This window comes from Tachypleus tridentatus, chromosome 7 (assembly GCF_004210375.1).
Source record: "Tachypleus tridentatus isolate NWPU-2018 chromosome 7, ASM421037v1, whole genome shotgun sequence".
Classification (NCBI taxonomy): domain Eukaryota; kingdom Metazoa; phylum Arthropoda; class Merostomata; order Xiphosura; family Limulidae; genus Tachypleus; species Tachypleus tridentatus.
In genome coordinates this window covers 13,046,643-13,073,640 of record NC_134831.1, presented here as the reverse complement: position 1 = coordinate 13,073,640, position 26,998 = coordinate 13,046,643, and the positions used below count along the sequence as shown (strand labels likewise).

General features: G+C 35.9%; 1 pseudogene across 1 annotated transcript; it reads right to left on the bottom strand.

The window, feature by feature from the left end:
* Nucleotides 1–1,816: 1,816 nt before the first annotated feature.
* On the bottom strand, nucleotides 1,817–25,316 carry LOC143255139 (putative ammonium transporter 3; annotated as a pseudogene). Its single transcript, XR_013030448.1, has 7 exons — nucleotides 24,916–25,316; nucleotides 18,823–19,372; nucleotides 8,938–9,009; nucleotides 8,243–8,302; nucleotides 8,059–8,135; nucleotides 6,374–6,691; nucleotides 1,817–2,451 (listed from the first exon to the last, which is right to left on the bottom strand). The product of XR_013030448.1 is annotated as a putative ammonium transporter 3 (transcript).
* Nucleotides 25,317–26,998: the final 1,682 nt, after the last annotated feature.

Genomic DNA, 26,998 nt, shown 5'->3' with positions numbered 1-26,998 from the left:
ACTGCTACTGAGAGAAGCAAATTCTTTGTCAGGTTCTTAACCTGACCTCGGAAGGTCGAAACGTTGTTCCCTCCTTATCAGTAAAAGTGTTAATACCCATACCAGTCGTTTTGAGATACATTTTTATTTCAAGTGGGTTTCTCGTCATCAATAAATTCTTTGTAAGCATCTGAACATTTATAGAGTTGCAAGGTTCATTTCAATACTGGTAAACGAGTCTACTGATATTTTTGCACTGAGCATCTTGCAGCGTGCCTCAGATATGTAAAGAATAAAATATTATAACTTTTATCTCGCAGGTTGTGATTATCATTCAAGAAGTATGTAGTCTCATACAACTAAATATTTGTCCATAAAACGCAAATAGTAAAGACTAAACTGTGTAGAGACGCTATATAATTATGAGTGTTTGCGAGGCAATATGTGGACAAGCTTTGCGTGCTTTATTCTAATTCGTACGAGGTATATGTCATCAGCTGAAAGATTATTTAATTATCTTCAAAGACTCGAGACTTACGTGTGAAATATAATGACAAATGAATGTCTTTTACGTCTGACATTCATACACACACGTAAGGAAAAGGAGATTAATAGAATTAAGGTCTTGTGACAATACGAAGTGACTGAGCAGACACGTGCTGGCTGTGTATCAGGGTGAAGAAAACTAAAAAACTGAAACAAATGTGTAATATATGGCTGCAAGATTCTCAGTACTCAGGACTTAAAATCACACAAAATGTACATGTTTGTATGGGGTTAATTTTCTGTGAATTGTAATAGATTTTCAAGTGAAGTAGAAACGGGTAATTTAGGAAAATCAGTTAAAGTAACTAAAACGATTGTTTTGTTTGTTTTTTTAATTTCGCGCAAAGCTGCAAGAGGGCTACCTGCGCTAGCCGTCCCTAATTTAGCAGTGTAAGTCTGGAGGGAAGGCAGCTTGTCATAACCACTCACCGCCAACTCTTGGGTTACTCTTTTACCAACGGATAGTGGGATTGGCTGACACATTATAACGCCCCCACGGCTGAAAGAGCGAGTATGTTTGGTGTGACTGTGATTCGAACCCGCGACCCTCGGATTACAAGTCGAGTGCTTTAACCACCTGGCCATGCCGGGTCCCCCAACTTTCACAGCTTCACTAAAATTTATAATGTACAGACAGTAATCGAACTGTTCTCTGTGGATAAATGCATTTTGGCTTTCATGGCTTCACCTATGTCGAGAAGTCAAGCACGACGTGACACACGCTGGCTTTTATATGAGCCAGGTAATACGTGAAATTTATATATTATGATATTTAAAAGGCCTGTTGGTTAGGGCACTTGGTTTGCAATGTACAGATCGCGGGTTCGAATCCCCATCATTGAAGACGATTGCCCTTTCAACCGTGAGAGAATTATAATATTTCACTATTTGTTACTGAAATAGTAACCCAAGATTTGGCAGTGGCTGATGTTGATTAGCTCTTCATCTAATCTATCACTACTACACTAATAACAGCTAGCGCAGATAGCCCTCGTGCAACTGGTCGAAATTCAAAATTATACCTTTTAGACACTACTGCATTTGTTTGTGGTTTGTCAAAGATGGCTATTTTCTTGCCCAGGTACCATAACGTAAAAGTATATAGTTGTCTTGTAGTTTTATGACCAACATTTTCGTAGTTTATCAACAAAAAATATTATGTATGTGATGTTGGAAATGTAAACATAATTGTATAAGTGTTTTTGAGAGTTTAAAGTTATATTTGTGTATTTTGTTTTAGGGAAATCATCATTAAGAAAACTGATACATTATGCACTTCCTCTTTGTCACTTTCTTTATTGTTCAACACGATAAACACGTGAACCAAATAAAATAAACACGAATACGTCAAAGCCTCATACCATCTATACAACTATACAAGATTCTCTTACAATAGAATAAGCTCAAAAGGAAAGTTTTTACAAATTTTTTATAGACTCAGATAAAATTGATTCATTTTTGTGATAAAGAATTTTCAGTTTCTTGTTTTCTTTCAGACATTTCGAAGTGTAGCACAGTCAGCTTAAGGAGCAATATGGACATTATTTGTATAGAAAATATATGTGTATATACAAATCCGGTCACTGGATCTTAAATAGGACAGCCTATTCATTTGGGTAAACCGGAATAATCAAGTTTATTTACTTAATTTTCTTTAACATTTGCAGAGTTGGTTTGAATCACCATTTCTTTCTTCGGACTCACAGATGGTTTGTCTTTCACTGGAACGCTTATGTTACTGTTTTTCTGTGTTGGTTCCATCGTTATTCCACTGAAAGGATCCATAATTCTTCTACAATCTTTGTTCGTGCAGAGTTCGACTTTTGGTAGAGGATTCCATTCGTAACGGATGTTGTGTTCCACAAAATCAGCCCCTGCCAACTCGTCCTCAAGAGACATACGAATTGGAATTAACTTATTGATGGTCTAAAAAATAAAAAGAGTCGCGTTACACTACTTTATAACTAGAAGGAGAGAAGTTATTTGATGCAACTCGAAAACATGAACGTATAGCAAACACAAGAGTCACTTATTTTCAATTTGTTCCAAGAAAACTGATATCGAAGATAAACTGTTATATGGCAATGTGTTGCACCAATGCTTTTTATTTTGGAATACCTATTTGACGTTTTCTGCATATAAATAAACTAAATTAACAAACAAATAATACAAAGTGTAAGAAAAGAGCGTTTGTTTAACATTATCGATTGTTTTACAATGTTAACAATGGAACCAACGCCTAAAAGCACTAAACAACATAAATAAAACAGAACTTTTTAAACGGTATTTAAATATTAAACTAATAAAATGTATAATGAACAACGAAATAATATTTATTTGTGCACATTTTGTAATGAAGACGTAAGGTGTATATAAGAAAATAACATCTTTTAGAGAAAACCTTTTTTTGTCTTAAATGAAGTAACGATCATTTAGAAAAGTTCGTTATCCGTTCTCTCAAGCCTGCCCCGGTGGCTCAGCAGGAAGCTCGAAGGTCGAAAGGCTTATAACGTTAAAAATTGAATTTTGATACCTGCAATGGATAGAGAACAGACAGGTCATTATGTAGCTGTACTTGACCAATATTTAATTCTCATTACCAGGTTCTCTTTGGATACGACTTGTTGAAGATTTCTTGCTGCTTTGTTCTTGTAACGAGGTTGATCCACATTCCTTTGTTTCAAATGATTTTAAGTTTAAAGATATTCACGTCTTGTAAATTCTAAATCTTCGATCTGAACACATCATTATGATTTTAGTATATCGTTATTTTGCGTCGAAAATGGCTGTTACATATCCTTCCCCCAAATAACCAATGTTCGATAGCAAACCTAGGAAACAGCAAATAACGTGAAAACGAAATTCTGATAATGGCTCTTTTATGTCGGTTGTCATTTTCATGTGATTTGCTAATTTGCATGTTCAACATTATTTTAATATAACGTACTTATTCCTCTACACGTTTATACCTAAATGTTCTGTTTGTTTTTTGAATTTTGCGCAAAATTACGTTAGGGCTCTCTGCGCTAGCCGTCCCTAATTTGGCAGTGTAAGATTTGAGGGAAGACAGCTAGTCATCACCACCCACTGCTAATTCTTAGGCTACTCTTTTACCAACGAATAGTGTGATTGACCTTCATATTATAACAACCCCACGGCTGAAAGGACGAGCATGTTTAGATTAGGTTTGGAGTGGCTTAACCACCTGGCCATGCCGGGTCTATATCTAAGAGAGATGAAACATTTTAACTGTATCGTCGTATATACACAGCTGGTCAAAATCTTAAGGCCAATAAACCTAAAAAATACGCATTTTGCGTTGTTTGACTCGACCACTTATTTGACTAGGGCTTCGAAAGATGAATATATGAAAAGGAAAAATAAAAAAAAACTTTTTTAGCATTTAATAGGGAAAATCTGAACACTATGAAATTAGCCCAAACACTAGCTGGTGAAAAGTTTAAAACCATACTAAAACAAAGTCCTAAACAGGGTGGGAAATGGCCAACAAGAAGTCTCAATAGTGAGTTGCACGACCGTCATTGCGAAAAAATTTAAACATTCGCTTTGGTATTGTCGATAAAAGCGTTTGCAGGAGGCTGGCTGGAATGTTATTCCAAGTGGTGAAGATGGCTTCACGAAGATTATGCACTGTTTGGAATGGACGACCATTTTTAAAGACTTCCCTTGCCATCAACCCCAAACATATTCAATGGGGTTCAGTTCGGGCGAACACGCTGGATGGTACAAAAGAATCACATTATTCGTCATGAAAAAGTCCTTTGTGCTGCGGGCACTGTGGATTGCAGCGTTGTTCTGCTGAAAGTTCCGGTCATTTCCACACAAGCGAGGGCCTTCAGTCAATAAGAATGCTCTCTCCAAATTTCCAATTTAGCCAACAGCTGTTTGACGCCCCTGTATAGCCTGAAGCTCCATTGTTCCATGGAAGGAGAAAGCATCCTAGATCATGATGGAACCTCCTCCATTGTGTAGTGTAGATAATGTCTCTGGTGGGATATCCTTATCGTACCAGTAACGTTGGAAGCCATCTGGACCATCCAAAGAACAAAACCTTCTTCCACTTTTCTACGTCCCATGTTTGGTGTTTCTCAGCAAAGTTTAACCGAGCTGTTTTGTGGTGGGAAAGAAGGCGTGGCCTTTGAAGACATTTAAGGTTGTTAAAGCCTTTTTCTCGCAGATGCCATTGTTCTTCTGCATTCTGCGTATGTAAGGTCCTTAATCTGGTTCGACAATCTGCTGATGTCTTGCTGGACAACCCGTCGAATCCTCCTGCTCAACGCCAGCAAATGTTTCTTGGGCCAACCACTTAAAATTATTGTTCCGTATCCCTCAGGGTTTTAAAAGAAATTTGCAACAGCAGTTTTACTACGCCCAATCTCACCAGCGATGGCACTTTGAGAGAGACCTTTTGCAGCTCGACAATTCTGCCACGTTCAAACTTTTTAGCCTTTGCTATGTTTTCACCCAATGTAACACAAGAGATGTCAGTGGGAGATGTTGACAATGCCAATGCTTGAACACAAATGACGAAATATTGTTACGTATTCCAACACTTGAATAATATGTTAAAATACTTCCAAAGCTCGTAGATTGGTCTAAATGTGGACATATCCCACTTTGAATAGATGAGTAGTACCTGTAAAATGCAGCTAAATAAAATAGTGTTTTCTCATAATGGGGCCGAGATTGAATTAACAAACATGCGTAACAGTTTCTGTGAAGAGTTCTTTATTAAATGGCCTGGTACGGCCAGGTGGTTAAGGCACTCGACTCGTAATCCGAGGATCGAATCCCAGTCATACCAAACATGCTTGATCTTTCCAGCCGTGGCAGCGTTATAATGTGACGGTCAATCCCCATTATTCGTTGGTAAAAGAGTAGCCCAAGAGTTGGCTGTTGGTGGTGACAACTAATTGATTTCCCTCAAGTTGTGCACTGTTAAATTAGGGACGGCTAGCGCAAATAGACCTCGTGTAGCTTTCCGTGAGATTCCAAAGAAACAATCCTCACAATGGAGATCATTTCCATAATGCGAAGGGATCAGTAACTATTGGTATAAACTGGAAAAAGTTATATAAAAAAACACTTTGTAGAAATAATGAAATTGAAGTAAGTTTCTTAAAATGACAATTACGTATTTCATTGTTTAAGACTTTATCACATTAGGCACATTTCAGAAAAAAAAAGTTTTGAATAAGTGTTATAACTTATTCGTATTCTAGATTATCTATTTTTGAATTGCTGTATGGGAATACGTAACCATCCTTGTGATGTCATTGGATGGCCCTCTCGTGACAAGTTGTGGAACTGTGGTGCCACTATAGGTAGTGACATCATTGTCTCTTCCGTTGCTTGAAGGCCTGGCATGACCAGATATATATAAGGTACTCAATTCGTAATCCGCGAGTTTGAATCCTCGTCACATCAAACTTGTTCGCCATGTCATCCATGTGGGTGTTTTAATATGAAGGTCAATCCCACTGTTCGTTGGTCAAAGAGTAGCTTAAGAGTTGGCGGTGGGTGGCGATGACTAACTGTCTTCCTTGTTGTTTTATACTTCTAAATTAGGAACGGTAGCGCAGATAGTCCTCGTGTATCTCTGCGCCAAATTTAAAATAAAACAAAACCCGTTTTAAAAAGTTCAAGATGACTATAACACAAGTTACCATTGGAAACAAATAAATATCTTAAGTGAACGTAAAATATTTATTAATTACATTATTAAGATGAAAAATAATGTTAATGTACTTTTCTCCATCTTATAAACATTTAAAATAAGAATATATATTGTTAAGTAGAGAAGGATAATAGTAAAGAACTAACTTACAAACAACAAAAGGAAAGTGCAAACAAAACTCCCAGATAATGATAATAACAGTAGCCAAAGTCTGTATTCCTAGAAGGTACCATCCGCCTCCACGAAAAAGCCCAGCATTTCCTTTGCTCAATAACAGTAGTGAATCTTTTTCAACCATAATTCCAACGGCCAACATACCCCAAATGGCACTACTGCCGTGAACAGCGATAGCTCCAACTGGGTCGTCGATATTGAGCTTATTAAGGATGGGTGTTGTAAAATTTGCCACCAGTGATCCTATCGTACCTACTACAAGGGATTCCCAGGGATGATAAAGAGCACATCCAGCTAGAAGGTGATAGAGAGACCTTGTAAAATCTTTCAGCTAATAAGTCATATACGAAACCGTGAAAAACGAGCAAACATTTTTTATATTCCAATTTATACCATCCCAAGTTGAGGAACACTTGAACTTAGGATGAGAGCTACAAACTATCTTTCAATGTGAAATGATACCAGTGTGTGTGAGAAAGATACATGACAAAATCGAGAAACATTGGCAAATATACTGTTTATTTCAACAGTAGACGGAATATTTGTTTACGCCCTATATACGAGTGTGTATAAAATGTTTGTTCTAACAACTTACGTTTAAAGCATTTAATGACTTGTGAAATGTACCAAACAGAAAGAAACGAGCAGCATATACATTTACTAATCTCCATATAAAACAATAGAAAAACTATTTCCTTTTAACAATCAGGTTAAATTATTTAAGGCCCCCCCGCTAGTACACCTGTAACTCTATGGATTTACAACACTAAAATCAGGGGTTCGATTCTCCTCGGTTACCTCAGCAGATTGCCCGATGTGGTTTTGCTAAAAGAAAACACACACACAAAATATTTAAGGAAAGTCCACAAACAGTCTCGTCTGTCATCACAATTTGAAAACAATTAATATATTCCATAAAAATGTGATTTCGTATAATATCATTTCTATTTTTATTTAGAATTATTACTACTTGAAAACTCTTGACGACGAACAGTGAATTCTAAACTAGATATTTTTAACTCGTGTCCATTACGATTTTTTACATTTCACAGTAAACAAAAAGTTATATACTAAAACTTTAAAGTTTCTTAGAAAAAAACCAAAACTTCACATTAAACACTTCTGAGGAATGATAACTTTAAGATCGGGTTTCGATACTCGTGTTAGACATAGTACAGATAGCCCATTATGTAGTTTTGTGGTTAGCACCAAACACAAACAGTTTTAATCGCATACGTTCAAGTACAACAAGTTCAGAGACAACTTTTGTATTACTCTATTATTTAGGGTTACCTAGGGTTCGATGAACGGTTATTCATTACGATGCTTTGATAAGATACATTGCTAATGGTTTTAGAGAAGGTTACTTATTAGATTGCTCTAATAAGGTATATTGATGTTAGTTTGAATGATGGTTACTCATTCTGATTTCTTTGATAAGGATGTTATTGATAGTTTTAGTGTGTTGATAGTATGTTGCTGATGTTTTGAAGGATGGTTGCGCTTATTACACTTAATTGTTTCACATGATAGAATGTCATAATTCAATTTTACTACTCACTCCATTGGAGACATCATAATCAAAATGTTGAACCCAAGCATATATACGTGTATAACAAATATAAAACTTGTAAACAATTAAAATGAATAGGGTGACTTACCAGTCACGGACACCAAAGATGCCAGAATTCCGGTTATAAAGTCTAATATCATAAATTTTTTCTTGTGTGCAACATAGCTGTAATGAAATATAACAATGTCATTTACGATAGCAGAAATTTAAATATGCACAATTTTTAAGACCTTAAGAAATATATTATGTAATAATTACCAAGATTTCCTTACCTAAAAATAAGAGCGACCATTCCTCCACCTACAGACGAGTTAATAGTATTTACAGCAGATCTACGAAATAAATTACAATAATGTTAAAAATCTTCGACATTTCTTGCCCATCACGTTATTCTTTTATTCTCAAAATGTTTTGTTATTTGAAAGTCGTACATGGTGAAAAAATGATTCTAAGCTAGTTTAGTAAAAGATTTTTTAAAACTATAGGCTTTCCTAAAAGTTAGATCGTTATAACTTTTGTTCATGGACGGATAACGTTTTGAAGATCACGTTGTATTGCAAATACGATCGATTTATTTAATATTAAGAGGAGGTAACATATATATAAGTACCATACAAACGGTTTATTACTTATAAATTAGACTTATTTCTGTAGAGATGTTTCACTCTAACGTTAACAACGTGTAATTTTTTAGCATGAGAACAAATAAAATTTATTTGTATTTGATTACTTCTTAAAGAAAGCAAAATGCTAGAATTTGGTCTGTTGTGAAGAATTCATTGTTTTTAAAACCGGTAATTTGGTAAAGTTTATTCTCGTTGAAGTTCTAATATATTTCAAGAATTCTTTGAATTATCGTTTATTTGTTTTTTTCTGTTGCTAACTGCTACTATCAAGTAAAGCCGTTATATTTAGATATGCCACCTTGAGAACAAAATTTTTATTAGTTTAGCTACAACTTACAAACCTTGCAGCGTACTTCCACTTATGACCTGACACTCCGAACGTACTACCACAGTTAAAGCCCAGCCAGCCCCACCTGTTGGAAAGGTCAATAAAAAACAACAGAAGGTTCGCATACATATACATAGTTATGATTACATACATGCAAAATAAAGAAAAAACACAATATAATGAGCAACAATTTAAAAATACTGCCACCATCCAACACAAACGTAAATATAAATGTTTTGTGTCCACTAGTTATGGAAAAGTCGTTTTACTTGTCGCTGATCCTAATTTTTAACTACTGACCAGAGAAAAGGCAGCCGGTTAGCAGTACCACACCAGTACACTAAGAAATTAACTGCAAGGCGAGTTTGTTTGCTGTTAAGCACAAAGGTATTTGTGCTTTTCCTATCACGGGTATCGAAATCCAGTTTCTAGCGTTGTAAGTCCGCAGACATTTTGACGTTCCTCTGGGGGGGGGAAGGCGTAGCAGTGTCTGGTGCGGCCTGATTGTTAGAGCACTGGACTCGTAATCTGGGGGTTTTGGGGATCGAATACTGTCATCAAATATGGTCGTATTGTAAGCCGTTGGAGTGTTATAATATGTTAGTTAATCCCACTATTCGTTGTTAAAGAGTAGCCCGAAAATTGATGTTGGGTGTGATTGCGTAGCTGTTAGCCTTGGAGTAGCTTTGCGTTTAGTTTGACAAACATAACGCTCGCACAGCTAACAGTATGAGGATGTTTGATGGATTGAGAGTGGTTATTGTATTGATTGTTGACAAAACGTGAACGAAGGGAAAAGTGTTTTCGTATATATAAATTTGTGCCATTTATATCTGATAGGAAACTGATTATTAACTTAATGTAAAAAAATGGATATAATGAGAAACAAACAAAAATCGATATTTGTTTCACATATACTTCCGATTAACATGTTTCAACAGTAAAAAGTTTAGATCCAGAATCTAAATTACATTTCATTACACATTAGATCTAGTCTGTAGTTACATGGATCCTGTGTTTATTTGTTGTAGAAGTATAGAGCTACGAAACGGTACATTAGTTTGTGAATTTGTGTGTTTAAAAGTTGTTGTTATAGCACTAGTGTTATATTAAGTTGTATGTCACGCCATTTCGTAATTTCGGCAAGATTTTGCTTAAATTGGCCGTTTTGTACTCTGTTGTTATTGTCACATATAAACGTACGATATTCTAGATGAACGACAATGAGTATCAGTAGCAAAAGGAGATAGGATTGGTTGGTTGGTTGGTTGATTTAGTGTTTTATGGCCCAAAGCAGCTAGGCTATCTGCGCCAAACATCCGGTAAAAAGTTAAACGTAAATTTAGTAAAATTCATAAAAGGAAAAAAATTAAGGTAAAACAAAACAAAGTAAAAAAAACACATAAATAGCATAAAACCAATGTTTACATCTAGTCTACAACGTTAAGAGAAAAACTACAGTGATTCAAGTCGTAAAGGACTTTCTGTAGCGTAACTGTAATAATCATAACTCGCCAAGAAGACTAACAGGTAAGTTCAAAAACCACCGTCAGTCACCTGAAGTTGGCCTTTCCAGTTCTAGTTCCGAGTTACTTGACGTTATGGCCATTTTCAGAAAGTAATAAAAGTTTTAAAAGACTTGTATAAAAAACTTGAATTATAACTCGCCAAGATGACTAACAGGTAAGTTCAAAAACCACTGTCAGTCACCTGAAGTTGACCTTTCTAGTCCTGATTCCGAATTATTTGACATTATGGCCATTTTCAAAAACGAAAGTAATAAAACGACTTTAAAAGACGTGTAGCAGAATCATAATAATAACTCGGCAGGATGACTAACGGATAGTTCAGACCTTTATAGCTCAAACAGCAGCATTAGTCACCTGAAGTTGGCCTTTCCAATACTGGTTTCGAGTTATTTAATGTAACGGACAGATTCTAATTTCAACTCACACTAGATGAACTGTGAATTTTAAAAGGGAGCCACATTAAAAAGATTTACTGTATAAATTAAAAAAACTTAAATGGCATTAAAAAGATTAATGGCCTTTAAAAAAACTAGAAACATTACCGAGATGGACAGTGTCACAATCAACAATAACACTCTCTTACGTTATGGACAGAACATGTTTAAAATGGTGCCGTCGTTGAGAGTCGTTACGACGAAAAGAAAGTAAAATGTGGCTTATTGTGATCTGAGTGTTACACAAATATGGTGCATTAGTTCTATATAAAAGAAAACGATGAGTTAAAAAACTGTGACCAATGCGTAGTCTAGTTAGAACAACTTCCTCTTTCCGATCATCACGGAAGCAAGACGGCCAAAGTCCAATATAGGGTTTTATTTGGAAAAGCTTGTTTTCACGTTGCTCACTCCAGGTCGAATACCAGCTAGCATGTTGCCGAACATTGAATACAGAAACATAGTCCATGTATGGGAAAGGCACAGCGGTGATAGTGCCAGAGCAGATAGACTTAGCTGCGGTGTCGGAGAGTTTGCTTCCGCGAATACCAACGTGGGCCCGGTATCCAGAAAACTGGATAAAAGTAGATGTTAAAAAAAAATGAGCCAGTCGGTTTTGAATATCTGCGAGAACAGGGTGTGAACCAACGTGAAGCGATTCCAGGGCCAGTAGAGAATTAAGCGAGTCAGTATAAATAGAGCAGTTTGAGTATTACTTAGCTTCTATGTCATCCAGGGCAAGAGAAATGGCGTACAGTTCAGCAGTAAACTCAGAAGCTGTAGAGGGGATTCTGTGCACAACCACCGAACCGCAACAAACCATGGCAGAGATCACACAGTCACCTGATTTCGAACCATCTGTATAAACAAGAATGGAAGGATGGTTCAAAAGATGTTCAACAAATAACAGACAGTATTTCCAATCAGGAGTGTTTGCTTTTCTCAGATAACTTAAAGATAGGTCACAATTGGAGACTGTAAAAAGCCATGGTGGGATGGGCTGACCAGTGGATACAGCAATGTTATCAAAGGACATACCCAATTCATTCAACTGCGCCTGGATATGAAGGCCAAAAGGAGCAATGGCAGACCGTCTGTTCTGAAGAAGTATGGCCTATCGAGAAAGGAAAACACAACCCCAGGTGGGATGCTATGGCAAGGTACGAAGTTTCGAAGCATATAGTAAAGACAGTTGCAAACGGTGGAAGTGCAAAGAAGATTCATGAAACTCAATGTTTAAGCTCTGAACTGAGGAGTGTGGAAAGTCCCAGTGCAGAGCCAAAGTCGTTGATGATGAATAGGGTCTAGCATCTTTAAGGCCAATGGTCTGGTACAGCCATAGATCAGTGATCCATAGTCGAGTTTTGATCGAATAAGAGCACGATATACCTTTAGCTTAGAAAGTCGATCCGCTCCCCAAGTGGTGGAAGAGAGGACAGGGAGGATGTTCAGCGCTCTTGTACATTTAACCTATAGCTGCTTAATGTGTGGTATAAATGTCAGCTTACGGTCAAACATAAGCCGCAAAAATTTTGTCTCAGGGACCATAGACACCACAACTTCACCAATACAGAGTTCAGGATCAGGGTGAATACCCCCTTCGCGACAAAAGTGCATGCAAACGGTTTTAGAGAGAGAGAAGTTAAAGCCGTTTGAGCCGTTTGCTGTGGTCCACTTCAATAAACGATTGTCTGTGGCTTCCGCTTAATATATCTCATGTTCGACGACTGACATAAAATGTGAAAGTCGTCGACATAGAGTTCGTTTGCAACAGTGAGAGGGAGTTGTTCAGTGATGGCATAAATTTTTATACTAAAAAGTGTGACACTCAGAACACAGCCATGAGAAACGCCAAGTTCCTGTAGAATAGAACGGGAAAGTGTCAAACCCACACAAAATTCGAAAATCATACCCATTAATTTTCTTTTAATAAAAATGGACAAATGGCCACGTAACCCATATAAGTTGAGGTCTCACAAAATGCCATACCTCCATGTTGTATCATAAGCCTTCTCTGATTGACGTTTCAAGTCGAATCAGGTGTTTCATGGTGGAGCACTGTCATCAAAATCCACACTGGGTGGACGAGAGGATGTTCTTTGATTCGGGGAACCAAACAAGACGAGCATTAACCATCCTCTCTAAGTTTTTACAGAGACAGCTCGTCAAAGCAATTTGATGGCAGTTTAAAGAAATCTTGGGATCCTTCTCAGGCTTAGAGAAAAGTAGGATAATAGCCTGGCACCAGGCATCAGGAAAAACATTCTCCTGCCAGATCTGGTTAAAAACAATAAGAAGAATAGCAAGAGAAGCAGGAGATAGATGGCGCAGCATGTCATAGTGTATATTATCAGGTCCAACCAATGTACTGCCAGACCGATGAAGGGTCAGTTTGAGTTCCATCAATGTAAAGGGACGATTACAATCATAGAGAAAGTCGGTTCAAAAGGAAAGAGGTGAATGCTCTGCCCGAGTCCTGATGGCCAAGAAGGTGGAAGAAGAAGTAAAAGTGCTAGATACTCGGCAAAATTTTTCACCTAGAGTATTGGCAATGGTCTGAGTATCAGCTACTTCCTGGCCATCAGAGAGCAAGATCGAGAGGAAGACAGAATTATATTGCCCACTGACCTTTCGAATCTTTTCCCATATGACTTTGGAACTGGTGGTAGAAGATATGAAAGTTGTGAAATTAATCCAAGATTCCTTCTGGCTTTGATGTCTTACCCGCCGAGCATGTGCACGGGCCCGCTGGAAAGCGATGCAGTTTGAAAGTATGGAATCTCTACGAAAAGTATCCCAGGCCCGTTTTTGAGCCTTCTGTGACACATGGCAGGCAGGATTCTACCACAGACGAGGATATCGTGGAAAACGTGTCGAGGTTATAGGAATACAGCTTGTATAATACAGTCAGTTACTACTGCCACACGGCTTACAGACGATGGCAGAATCAAGTTCTGCAAGAATAGTGAAAGGGGGCCAGTTAGCGTGATACAGCTTCTATTAGGGCACGAGAGTCGGGTGGTATCGACCACGGCCAGTCTCTCGCAAGATTATAGGAAAATGATCACTCGTGGATTATTATCAACCCCTCCATGAAAAGTGGGAGAATAATGAAGGGGAGAAAACTGAGAGATCAATAGCAGTAAAGGACTGACTAGGTGCATGGAAATAATTAGATGAACCAGGATTGAAAAGAGAAAGGTTGTGATCAGAAAGCATATGCTCTACAGAGCGACACCTCCTATCAATATCAGCACATCTCCAAAGGGGATGATGTCATTAAAGTCTCCTAGGATGAAAAAGGAAGATGGCAACTGTTCAGTGAGAGCATCAAGATCTGATTGATTATATGTATCTCCAGGCGACAGGTGGAGAGAACAAACAGTGATATTATGACCCAAGGAAACATGGATGGCTACGACCTCCAAGGGTGTGTCGAGTGGCAAACATAGGATAGGCACTTGCTGATCAACCAACAGTGCCATCTCTCCATGCACTCGTTCATCACACGGCCTGTCATATCTGTACAAAGAAAACCGCCGAAAGGTGACTGTATCGGCAGGTTTCAGAAATGTTTACTGTAATAAAAGACATGCAGGATGGTAGGAAGCAATCAGTGTTTTGATGTCATCCAGATTAGAATTAAAACCTCGACAGTTCCATTGTATCAGGATAGCCATTTTTATATATGTGTAGAGGAATTGGGTGGAGAACCCTTCTGTTTACAACCATATCTTTTTCCTTACTATCCTTATTCGAGGGGGTCTATTGACCTCCATGGATCCTGCCCTGGGTCGATTGGGTAGGTCTTTTGCTTTTGGAAGGGAATTCCAGTGACTGAGAACGTGAACAAATAAATGATTGTTGCTATGTGTCACATTATATCACTATGCCTGATTTTATTCAGGTATATTAAACTAATTAGTCATCATAATGCACCATTTTAGTCCTTCAAAATCAACCACTTAGTCTCATCAACAATCCTGGGTGACATTTTCTCAAATTACTCTATCCTTTCTATTATGTAAGTATTTGTTAGAATAATTATACCATATTTTTGCTAACATGTAAGCATACGGTTACATACTTTTGCAGATCAGTGGCAAATATTCCAAGGTTTTCGTACATAAAATATCAGATTCCTGAATTAATATTAAATTTTTATTAAGGATTTTCTCGTAAAATATTTTCTTTCAGAATGTTGATTATCCAACATGCAGAGTAATTTTCATTTTGAGATTAAAGATACTTTTACATATTAGAAAAGAATTCAAATTTCACATGTGAAACCTATATAACTTTCAGATAATTATCAAGTGTTTATTTTAAAAAATTATATCTGATCTGTTATTTTCACTCTGTATCGAAATCTCTGTGTGTGTTTGGTAGATTTGACCGATCTCGTAACCACCATAAAAGTGAGAAAATAAATATAAATTATGCTTTTTCCGTTCTATAATATCAACAGATTATGAATGGAAAACACAAATGTTTAGTTTAAATAGTTTAAACGTCATAACATTATACATTTATATATGTTTATCATTTTTATTATACTGATCTGCAGCTGTTGCTGGCTAAAATCCCAGAAGTTACAATGACGCGGTGCACAAACATTCACGTTACTGTATACAAGGATATAAAACTGACCTTTACAAAGTGACTTGTTTTGGCTGTATTTTATTAGAGTAGTAACAGTATTTCATTAAATAGTGGCATTAGAATTACAATACGTTATATGTGTATATACGTTATTACAGTTTACAAATACATTCTTAAACATAACTTTCTTAAAACATGAAACTGTAAATAAATAAATATAGCAAACAATTATACCTCCTACTCATAATGACATTTGTACTTTTTGATAGATTGTTTAGGCAGAGTATTCATGATGAAACTTTGTAGAATGAACGGCAGCTACCATTCTACAAAGTGACATTTGTACTGGCTTGTTGCTTGCCGAAGCTTGTTAAGTCTTTGCAAAGTTTGCACGTAGAGAATGTGAAACAATAGAACTTTTAAAGTTTTATACAGCTATTAATTTGAAATAATCCATATATTATAAAAATCATATCAATACCCTTAGAATTCCACTATAATTTTATCAAGTTAAGTAACTGAGCTGTATTTTGATCTAAAAAATAAGAAATTTCGATCAGACGAAAGACTCAACCTACCTTCTTGAAGTCTTGTTTTGAAAGAAACAAATGATGACGTCACACACGAAAATGGCTGAGAAAGCCACTAGAGAGACATTTTGAGTTTTCGATTGATTATTTACATGTCATAAACAGAAATACGTGTATATAAGGTAGCGTTTCCAAACTGGATAGAGGTGGGCGGGATCACTGTGTTTAATTCAATATATGAGAGATACCTCAACAAATAGAATATATAGAAAGTTCTTATTTTCTACTTTTCCTTATCATTTCCGGTAATTTAAGTTCTATGTCATACGAAACTATACATTTTTGCATTTGGACACCATAAACATATAATTAGAACGAATGTTGCATTCAACATATCACGATACACACAAAAGTTGATAGTGGGATGCGTTCTATTAATATTTACTTTTAAATTAAGAAATTAACTAATATATAATACTAAAATTTGAAATTTAATCTACAACCTTATACCAAACTTATTGACATAAAATCATCAAATCGTAGTTCAATAAACTTTTGAATGCAAGTCAACAAACGCGATGATATGGCCTTCGAACCATAACCTGTCGTGATAGGACTAGCTAGAAAATGTGGCTACGCTGCGAATTCATGTCATGGTATTGAACGAAAGGTATCTTCGCTAGTGGTGTACGATACAAAAGGTATGCGTGTAGTCGAAATGGAAAAGTTTCTTTTCGTTGTAAACCAATAGTAGAGGGCCACCAGAGAAAAATTTATTAAAAGTTCATTATCATTTGTATTGTGATGTTTCACACAAGCTACTAATGAATAAATTACATTTCGCCAACATAAGGCGTTATATACCACGGTAATGTAATGAGTTATCTAAGCTTTAGCCGCCGCAGGGATCAAGCCCATAGTTTTAGCATTATAAACCCTTAAAAATTACGTTTTTTCTTTCGATCTGGTTATAGTTAAAGCAGAAAGCCGCACAACAGGCTATCTCTACTTTATCTATCACGAGTATCGAAACTCAAGTATTAGAGTCATGAGCCTGCACACTTCATAAAGTGAAAAATTGACCATTTTTTTGGCTGTTTGATATTTATGAGGTATGACAAAGAGTCATGTACAACTATTTTACTCAAAATTGATGTTTTCTATGGTTATTGATGTTTAAGATGCTTAATTCACATTTGTTAAGAATTATGCTTTCCGGTTCATTTTGAAATGAAACCAGATGTTTTTTAATATAACAACTGCAGTTAAACTTTTCATAAACTTGAAAGATGATATATTTTTTTCAATTTTCATAGATACCCCTTAGACATGGGTGTCCACAAAATTGTTTCAGAGGGATGAGAAAAATTTTCTATGGGGGCAACGTAGTATGAAATTGTGAAGTGAATAAACAAAAATTTATGTTTCTAATTTTTCAGGGAGCAAGTGCTCACTCGACCCTTCCCCCTTTTGTGGACTCCAATGCTCTTAGGCATTTGACCTTCTTAAAATGATCAAAATTAAATCTTTACATAAAGCGTGTGTATGTGTGTATATTAGCCACAATGAGCTATCTGCTGTGACATAAAGCAACGAAAGGAAAAAAATAAGGAAACTTGAATATAACTTGGCCTGAATGTGTAAAAATATTTTGAAGAAAAACAGAAAAAATAATTTATTTTTAAATGAGGCAGATGAATAACCATTATCTAAGTTATGAACCTCCATCTGTTAAACTATTCAAGTTAAAATTTCTTTGACTGCTAATTCGTAATATTTAACACCATATTTTTACCGCTGCAATTTTTCTTCCTAACAACCACTGCTGCTTTGATGCGGTATCAATTAAATTCTCCTACATTTTTTTCAAAGAATAAAAAAAAAGCAAAGACTCAAACAATTATAGTTTAGCTTTTATATTAATATATGGTTCTTGAAATTTTTTCTACTATTTTGAAACTATAATGTAATTATTACATATCACTCTAAGGATTGGCGACCACGAAATAAACCTGATGTTGCAAAATATAAATAAAGAATCTATACAACTTTAATAGTATTGTCTTTTGTATGTCCATGTAACTACTTCGCCAAAATTAATATGGAGGTTTATTTGGTTCATGGGGAGATGCACAGTAATTTTCTATTTTGCATTTTGCGTTTTTTATGGTCATTTTGCGTTTTTTTACCACTGCATCACCTCTTTTGGATGCATCTTCACTAAATTTGATATGAAAGTTCATTAGGTCCAAGCGAGGGTAAAAACAAATGTTCAATTTGCATTTTGAGTTTTGCGGTTTTTGTGGGTATTTTTTTACAACTAGTTCACTCCCTGCAGACGGATCTTCACTGAAGTTGGTACAGAGGTTCATTAGGTCCATGCAGTTACGTACAAATGTTTAGTTTCATATTATGTCTTTTGCAGTTTTTTTACAATTACATATAAAGGAAGCAACTTTTCATATCCTAAGATAACCTTTCATTAATCATGAATTTACATAACTTCCGTCCAGGAAACGGGTACCTCACCAAGCTGAAAAATAAAGCATACCTGATAATTACGTTTGTTGTTATCATAACTGTAAACAAATTTAATACTACTGAACAATAAGTAACATAAAACCAAAGATAAATTTATTAGAAATGAAACCCAATCCTGAAGAAAAAAACGAATATTAAACGTTTTCTTAAAACAACGTAAAATGTAATTTTTACTTTAAATATTGGTCAACTACTGCTTAGGGTGCTGAATATATACCTTATTGTGTTATCTAACCCTAGATAGGACATAAAACAGATTTACCACAACATAAACATTCCAACCATAGCGTTTGTCGGGGATCCCATAGGAGGAGGTTCGGTGCCATGATCAAATCGACCTGTTCGAGGTTTGAGCATAATGGCTGCCACCAGAGAAGAGGCACCACCTACTAGGTGTACTGAAGCACAACCAGCAATGTCCACAACGTGTAGAGTTTTGAGAAACCCGTGTTTCCTCCATATCCAACCAGCTGGAATGCAGAAGACAATGGTGTTGCAGAAAGAAAAGATACAGTAAGCCAAGAAATTACAACGTTCTGCCATGGCTCCAGAGACGATAGTCGTCGCGGTTGTAGCGAAAGACAGTTGGAATATGTAAGTGGCAAAAACGGATCCCATTTCCGTTTCATCTGCGTCAATGAAATAAGATCCTATTCCGATGAAAGGGTTTGTGTCTGTACCTTGCCCAAAACTCATTCCGTACCCAAACATCCAATAGCCAAGACCTCCAAATATGACGTCTACGGCGTTTTTTACCATAATGTTCACTTCGTTTTTCTTGTTAACACAGCCAGACTCGAGTAATCCAAATCCTGTGAATTGTGAAAAATGATTTTTGTTATTAAATCGTGTTGTATTTGAAATATAAATCTGACTTCTGAATGAGGTGTAGAATAATTGAAGTAATTAGAGACGTGCCAATAAAAATACAATGTGCCAGAAAGTTTATCATTCCATTCAGAACATATAGGGAGTCAGTATGGCCATAAATAAATTTACCTCAAATATTTTATTTGTAACCTAAAACTCTTAATGACTGTAAGCACATATTCACACGTATACAATTTTGTTTATTTGTAAAGTAAAAGTTTTGAGTGATCAAGATCTCACGCACTGTACGTTATTGTTGGCTTCACAACACAGAAGGCAATTACTTGTAGTCACGTGTGTTTTACAATTTGTCGAAAATCGTTTTATGACTTTATAACTGATATGTATTTAATGTAACTGAATTAAAGCAATAATTCACTTCATTTATTTTTGTATGAAAACTAACATTTGACGACACTTTAGAGGGCTAAGCATGGCCAAGTGGTTAAGGCGCTCGACTCGTAATCACCACCCGCCAATTCTTGGGCTACTTTTTTACCAACGAATAGTGGGGTTGACCTTAACATTATAACACCCCCACAGTTGAAAGGGTGAGCATGTTTGGTGTGACGGGGATTCGAACCCGCGACCCTCAAAGTGATTCGAGTGTCTTAACCACCTGGCATTACGATACATTTAGACAGGTAGAGATAGACCATCCCATCAGCAAGTATGACTGTTTGATTGAGAACATATTGTTGAACATACCAGATGCGAGGGTTTCGAATAAGGGTAAAGATCGATGGGAATTTGATACTTTCATGTATTTCTTGTGTGCAACTAGATAGTTTGACCTGAAAAGCAAGTCTAGAAACATGATGCTCTATAATATTTTGTCAATGATAAACGTTGAATGGAGCAGAAAACCAGCCAGTGTGACTATAAGATAAGGTCAAATGAAGGTTTTGGAAGGATGTTTCTTACAGCTGACGGAAGAGGGTTAGACGGAAAATGAGTTTTTGGATAACACCCGTTGTCTTAGCCTTCAGAGCCAAATGCTTCTCGAAACGAATAAAAGATATTTGATTGTATCTAAGATGTGACATCGCTAATTTAGAAATTAAGTAGGAAAGCTTGCGGCATGGGTAGAATTTATGGTGATTAAGAACAAAATATAGTGTTCTGGTGATTTTGTGTTTCGATTTTTAATAAAGCCACTTTGGGTTATCTGCTGTATGCACTGCAAGGAAACGAACCTCGAATTTTAACATTATAGGTCCACAGACTTAAGGCTTCCCCTCTGGGGAAGTCTAGTCTTGGAAACATCGATGAAAAAATGCTAGTGATGGTAGAACTAAGTCGAGACAGGTATTAATATCATACCTTGCTGTAATTTGTTTTGTTTTTAACGCCATTTTATTCTAGTCCCTCAGAAGAAGTGGTGGGACAATAGATTGTTGTTTTTTTTTGGTTTTGAATTTCGCGCAAAGCTACTCGAGGGCTATCTGCGCTAGCCGTTCCTAATTTAACAGTGTAAGACTAGAGGGAAGGCAGCTAGTCATCACCACCAACCGCTAACTCTTGGGCTACTCTTTTACCAACGAATAGTGGGATTGACCGTCACTTTATAACGCCCCCACTGCTGAAAAGGCGAGCATGTTTAGTGCGACCGGGATTCGAACCCGCGACTCTCAGATTACGAGTCGAACGGCTCAACCCAGCTGGCCATGCCGGGCCGGGACAATAGAGAGTTATGCCTTCTCTTTGGTAAAAAGAATAAGCTTCTGAAAAGGTATATACATATAACGTGAGGGTTAAGATATGAATTGTACTGCAGAACATGAACCACAGACACGAAGAACAAAAAGCTAAATATATGTATCGTAATTTGAGATTACTTCTACACGCCACAATGAATCCGTATTTATGTAGAATATCAAACATATGCGGTATTAATACTACTAACAATTTCCTTTGAATTATTCAGTAGTCCAGCTGTTTACCATTTTCACTGTTAGTGAATAAAACACACTTCTGAATAACATATGCATGATATACAGTCAACCACTATAAAAACCCTGGTTTGGTTCTTTCGACTTGCCCTTGCCCATGATTACTGATGAGGGGCAGAATTCCTTAAAACCGCCAAAGGGTAAACCGAATAACACATTATACTTTTTGTTTTTTTAATAGGTTTGTAAAAGGAAATTAGGGTGATTTTTATTTCCAATAATGTAGAAATTAATTCAGAAAAAGTTCATTATCTCTTACTTGCGCGTGCGTTTCTTTACAGCAAAGCCACATTATGAACTTTTGATAAGTTCATCTTGCTGTGTCTACCGGGAGGAATCGAATCCATGATTTGAATGTATTAAATTAGAAGACTTGTCCCACCAGGGGGAAAGAAGTAATAGTCTATATCACGGGTTTCCAAATCATATTGGATGTCCTAACTGAGAACTCTCACCTATTAATCCTGTAGGAATGGATAAAGTTACTGTTACCTAATTAGTTTTCTCTGCAATCACTTCTTTTTGCTGTTGCAATTATGCAAACAATCAGTGTAAGCACTTTTCGAATACCAAGGTATTTGGAAAGGATATGTTTGTGTCACTGAAACATGTTACAACTCCAAAGGTTCATGATTTCTAGTTTTGGAATTTCCAGAATATCTTAGTACGATTAAAACAAGGAAAATTCTTTATAATAAACTCCATATAAGGTCATGTATTTTATTGAGTTATGCGACCTTTTTTTCGGTTTTATTATTATGATAACTCAAAAGGTTACCGTAGCCCTTCTAGATTAAGCCGAAATTATGGTATGATGTACAAATAAATTTAATTTCAGTTTTAACCGTTAAAACTGACTTTTTAAGACAGACGATTATTTTGTGATGACTTTTAAGTACGAGCTTGGTAAGTTACGGTTTCCAGACTTGTAAATTGCTCAAATTTTGAAAGTAATAGTTATGTTGGTTAGCGCGCCAAACTATAAATGGAATGGCCTAATGTTCGAGACTGGTTACCTCTGAAGAAATTTAGTACTTTCAGGTGTGGTGCTTTGTAAAAGTTACAATGAATTCCATTATTTAGTTCCAAGAGGAGGACAAAGCCCTTATGGCAGCGAGTATTACTGGCTAGCTGCCTTTCCTTTTGGCCACCAGTTTAAAATAAGGGACGAATGTATCCGAATCTTAGAGTCTCTAACGTAGCTGCTTCGTCCGCATGCTCGTAGGTGTCGCTCAGATTAAAAATTTTAATTTAAAATTTAGCTTTGTGATTTATTAATTTTGGTACTTGTTTATACATATATCATGAGGGTTCTCGAAGTTAAACTCGTGTAGTGTTTGTTTATAGTCAGGCACAAAGCTACACAATGTGCGATCTGTGCTCTTCCAGCTATGGGTATAGAAACCCTGTTTACAACGTTGTGAGTCCCCAGACATGTACCACTGTGCTACCGATGGTGTGTGTGTGAATTTTATAAAGAGCTATCATGATATGCACGTATATATCTTTTTTTCTGCTCTTTGTTTTGCTGTCCATCGATTAGCCATGACATATTTCTAAATTAGAATAATTATACAAAATAATAATAACATATTTTGTTTTTATTTTTTTACAGATTCTCTCTCTTTTCTGTATGTATGGGTATTGATGTTTATTTACCCAGGATGGTCAGGTTTCGTTAACTTCTTCCTCTTTCCTTTAAATTTGGTTATACAACTGTCAAGTGTATTTATATATGGTACACGAGGGCCAGACAAACCCGCACTTATTCAGGGCAATGTCCATACACAATCTACACATACACTTGGTGCAAATAAAACATTTCTCTTATAGTTCCATATATTATTTGCTCTTTCATCAGTTAGGTATTAATTTTTTACAGATTCTCGAGTGGTTTAGTTTATTTTGAATTTCGCGCAAAGCTACTCGAGGACCACATGTGCTTCTCGAGTGATACATCGACTAGAATGTTGCGAACACTAAATGTATTGATTACGAATCATGAACAGGACAAATCAGTGAACTGCAAAAGATTTGCAAATGTATCGCTTAAAGTTTGGTAAAGTTAAATAGAATATAAATTAGTGGTTTGTGTGCTAAATGACGGATCTGCAAATTCGAGGTTCGTGTCCCGTTACTAAAGAACAACAACAAATATATAAAAAAATACTCCCTGTTTGGTGTGGTCATGAGTGAAAGTCAAATCTCACTTATTCGGTCAGACAGAAATAGGCCAAGAACTGGCGGCGGGTACCGTTGATTAGCTACCTTCCCTTGGTTAGTTTTGTGCGAATAGCCGAAACTTCAATTTAAAATTATGCACAGTATAAAAGAGAAATAGTTTGACAATTGAAAACAAAGCTATTGATTTGGGATGTTTGCTTATATAAAATGTTAAGTATATTTTTCAAATCTCCCTTCCCTCTTATATCACATTTGAAAATGTTGCTATCAGTATGCCACAACTAGTAATCGAATATACATATTGAAGATTTCCGATTTTCCGAGTCTTTATACAAAGAACCCTTAACTCGAGGGGAAGTCCCCCCTCTTTTTGTCTTAACGTACGGATTATTTTCGCAGAAAGAAACGCATGGGGCTTGACTTCTAATCAGAGGGTTGCGGGTTCGAATCCCCGTCACGCCGAACATGCTTACCCTTAGAATATACGGTAAATCCCACTTTTCGTTAGTAAAAGAGTAGCTGAAGAGTTGGTGGTGGGTTGACTATATGCCTTCCCTCTTGCCTTACACTGCTCAATTAGAGACGGCTAGCATAAATAGCTCTAGTGCTGCTTAGCATGAAATTAAACAAAAAACAAGCATAACACACAAGAATTTTACCTCTCCTATGTCGTAACACATAGCATCTTTACCTGGATACGTAAGAAAACATATTTAATTTTTGCTGTTTATATCCTACCATAAAACAGCCTTTAACTTCTCTATGCTTTAAGATATATCTTTTTTTTTTCTTTTGTAAAATAAAATGAGCACGAATAACCTTTTCTTCTCTGTGTATTAACATTCGTGCAGTAAAGACCTGAGGAAAAAATCTCACCCTTGTCTCAACATACTAGTTTCATGTGTAAGTTCCAGTTCTCTGTTTATTAAGTCTGAATAACGATAGCCACGAGTGTTCTTCTTTTAACATGGTCTGGTAAACAGTTAACAAATTATTTAAAAGACTGGGAAATATTTGGTATTAACTCACACTAAAAAGGTAATTCTCTACTGATTTATAATTAAAAGAGTCAAATAACGTATTGGAGTCACGCGTACTTGTGGTATAATACGTGCTGATGTATCAGGTGACTTACGTTTATTTTAACCTTTATAAGTTAACCTTTTTTTCAAGCACACACACATATAGTAGAACGGACACATCCACACACTCAGGTAAAAATAAACATGCAACGGAATAGTGAACTGATAACGTGACCGCGATCTATATACTAGATACCAACGTTTCACATATTCATTGATTTTCAAGTATGAAATATTTCTGAGAACAAAATTAAAAGCTGAACTTACCGGACTGCATCGTGAAAATGATGAAAGAACTGGTCATGATCCAAGTAGCATCATCCCACGAAATTGACATAGGATCTGGCATCAACATTGGTATCTTTTTAGTGGACACTAAGAATCTTAGAGCATCAGAGCCATTCATGAAGTCCGTAATATTGTTAGACATAATTCAGTAATAATTAAATGGATTAATTAAATTGCTGAACAGAATACAACGATGAGTTTAGACAGAAATAGGGTATTAATCACGCTATTTTATCACTATATTTCTTAGCCTCAACGTTCTATGTTTTTCTTCAAAACTAAAAATTGCAAATACGTGTGTTACGAGTATGTGCGTTAAATTTCTATTTTCCTTTAGCAATCTGTTAGTGTCGGCAAAACTTTGTAGTTGTTGATCTCACTGTTCATTTAATTCTCAAACTATTCGTAAGTACTTTACCAGAGACGTTCGTCTTGCTGCAGTCACGTGATTGTTTCTATGGTGACGTTAGACACGTGTCGTAATAGGGCATCATGCACTACAAACCTCTAAAGTCGGTTATTAATTAAACATATCCTTACTTGACTGAAAAACACGATTCAGAAATTCCGTTAAAATAACAGTTTGAAGCTATTACAGAAAAAAAAATGACCTAATGTAAAGATAGCGTTGGTAACAAAACAGTTATCTGTAAGGTATATTAATTTATGTGTTTATTGTTACCTTCGTTAATTTAAGGATGTTTATGATGTTTAGTTATTCGAATGCAATTATTTTTTTTATTTTGGCTTATAGTTTGTTATTTGAATGGTTGTTTTACTTTGTTAGCTTAATATAAATATTTAGAACTAACCTAAATATATTCAGCTGGCATAACCTTATGAGATATTAAGGGTATTATGGCCGAAAATATCATCAGAAACTGATGAAAAATTGCAATTAAGTCTTTATAAGTAGAAACGTATATAGAATTATCTGTACTGTTTGCCATGTTGATTTTTAGTTTCTCTCTCACGTACACAGCTTGGTCTGAAAAGTTTTTAATATTAATTAAGATGTGTTAAACATTGTTCTTGTATATCAGAATATCTACAAATCTATACAAATGACAGAGATACATATACGTATGTTTAGGTGTACGTATTTGTTTTAACAGATCTTCATTCTTCATTATAGAATTCTGGGTATTGAAAACATAATTAAGATATGGTACAAGTACATGTGTAGTACTTGAATCTAATTATTTGTGTGTCAAAGGTCTTTTAGACTGTGTGGACATAACAAAAGTTTAGCTTTAATGGACTGCTCCTCATTGTTTCTAGAGGGGAGAAGACGTTTCGGATTCTATAGAATGTTGAAAATAATTTCGAAACTGAGAAGTTGCCTCACTCCAGAAGCAGGCTGAATATCTCCATTGGAGCCAAAGTTATTCCACAATTTTTATTTATTTATTTATTTATTTTTGTGTGTGTGTGTGTGTGGAAAATCAGTCGTTTCTCTGGGTATAAAAAATGTGACTCGTTCCAGTAGAAAGTAAAGCAAACCAAGCTGCGCCTATAATCAATAATGTTTGGAATAAGACAATAGTCTAGTAAACCGGGCTAATCCCATAATCAATAGAAACGCAAACCGAACTGATCCTGCAATTAATAATATTTGTCAAAAGACAATAGGAAAACAAATCAAACTAAGCTTGTAATCAATTATATTGCCACAAGACAATAATACACCTACAACGCGTTTTGGTCACTTCCAGAACTCATTAGGACAGCTGAGATATAGGAAACACAGAAGTGATCGAAACGATATCAATACAAATAATTTGGTAGAATAACATTTGTTTGGGTGTGACAATTTTTTCTAATAGTTATTGTTCGAGCTAAAACTATCTATAATATTTGCTGACGGACAAAAACACTACGCAACAAAATCATATTAACTCTACTCTCACTCTATAAAATAAATCAGAATATGATAACCGATAACGATAATTCCTATTCTGAGTAAAAGTTTCTATTTCGAACTCTAGCAAACATACGTCACTTACAAAAACTAGCATCTGGCACAAAGTGAATACTTGCTATGATTTGATAGACTGTAAGA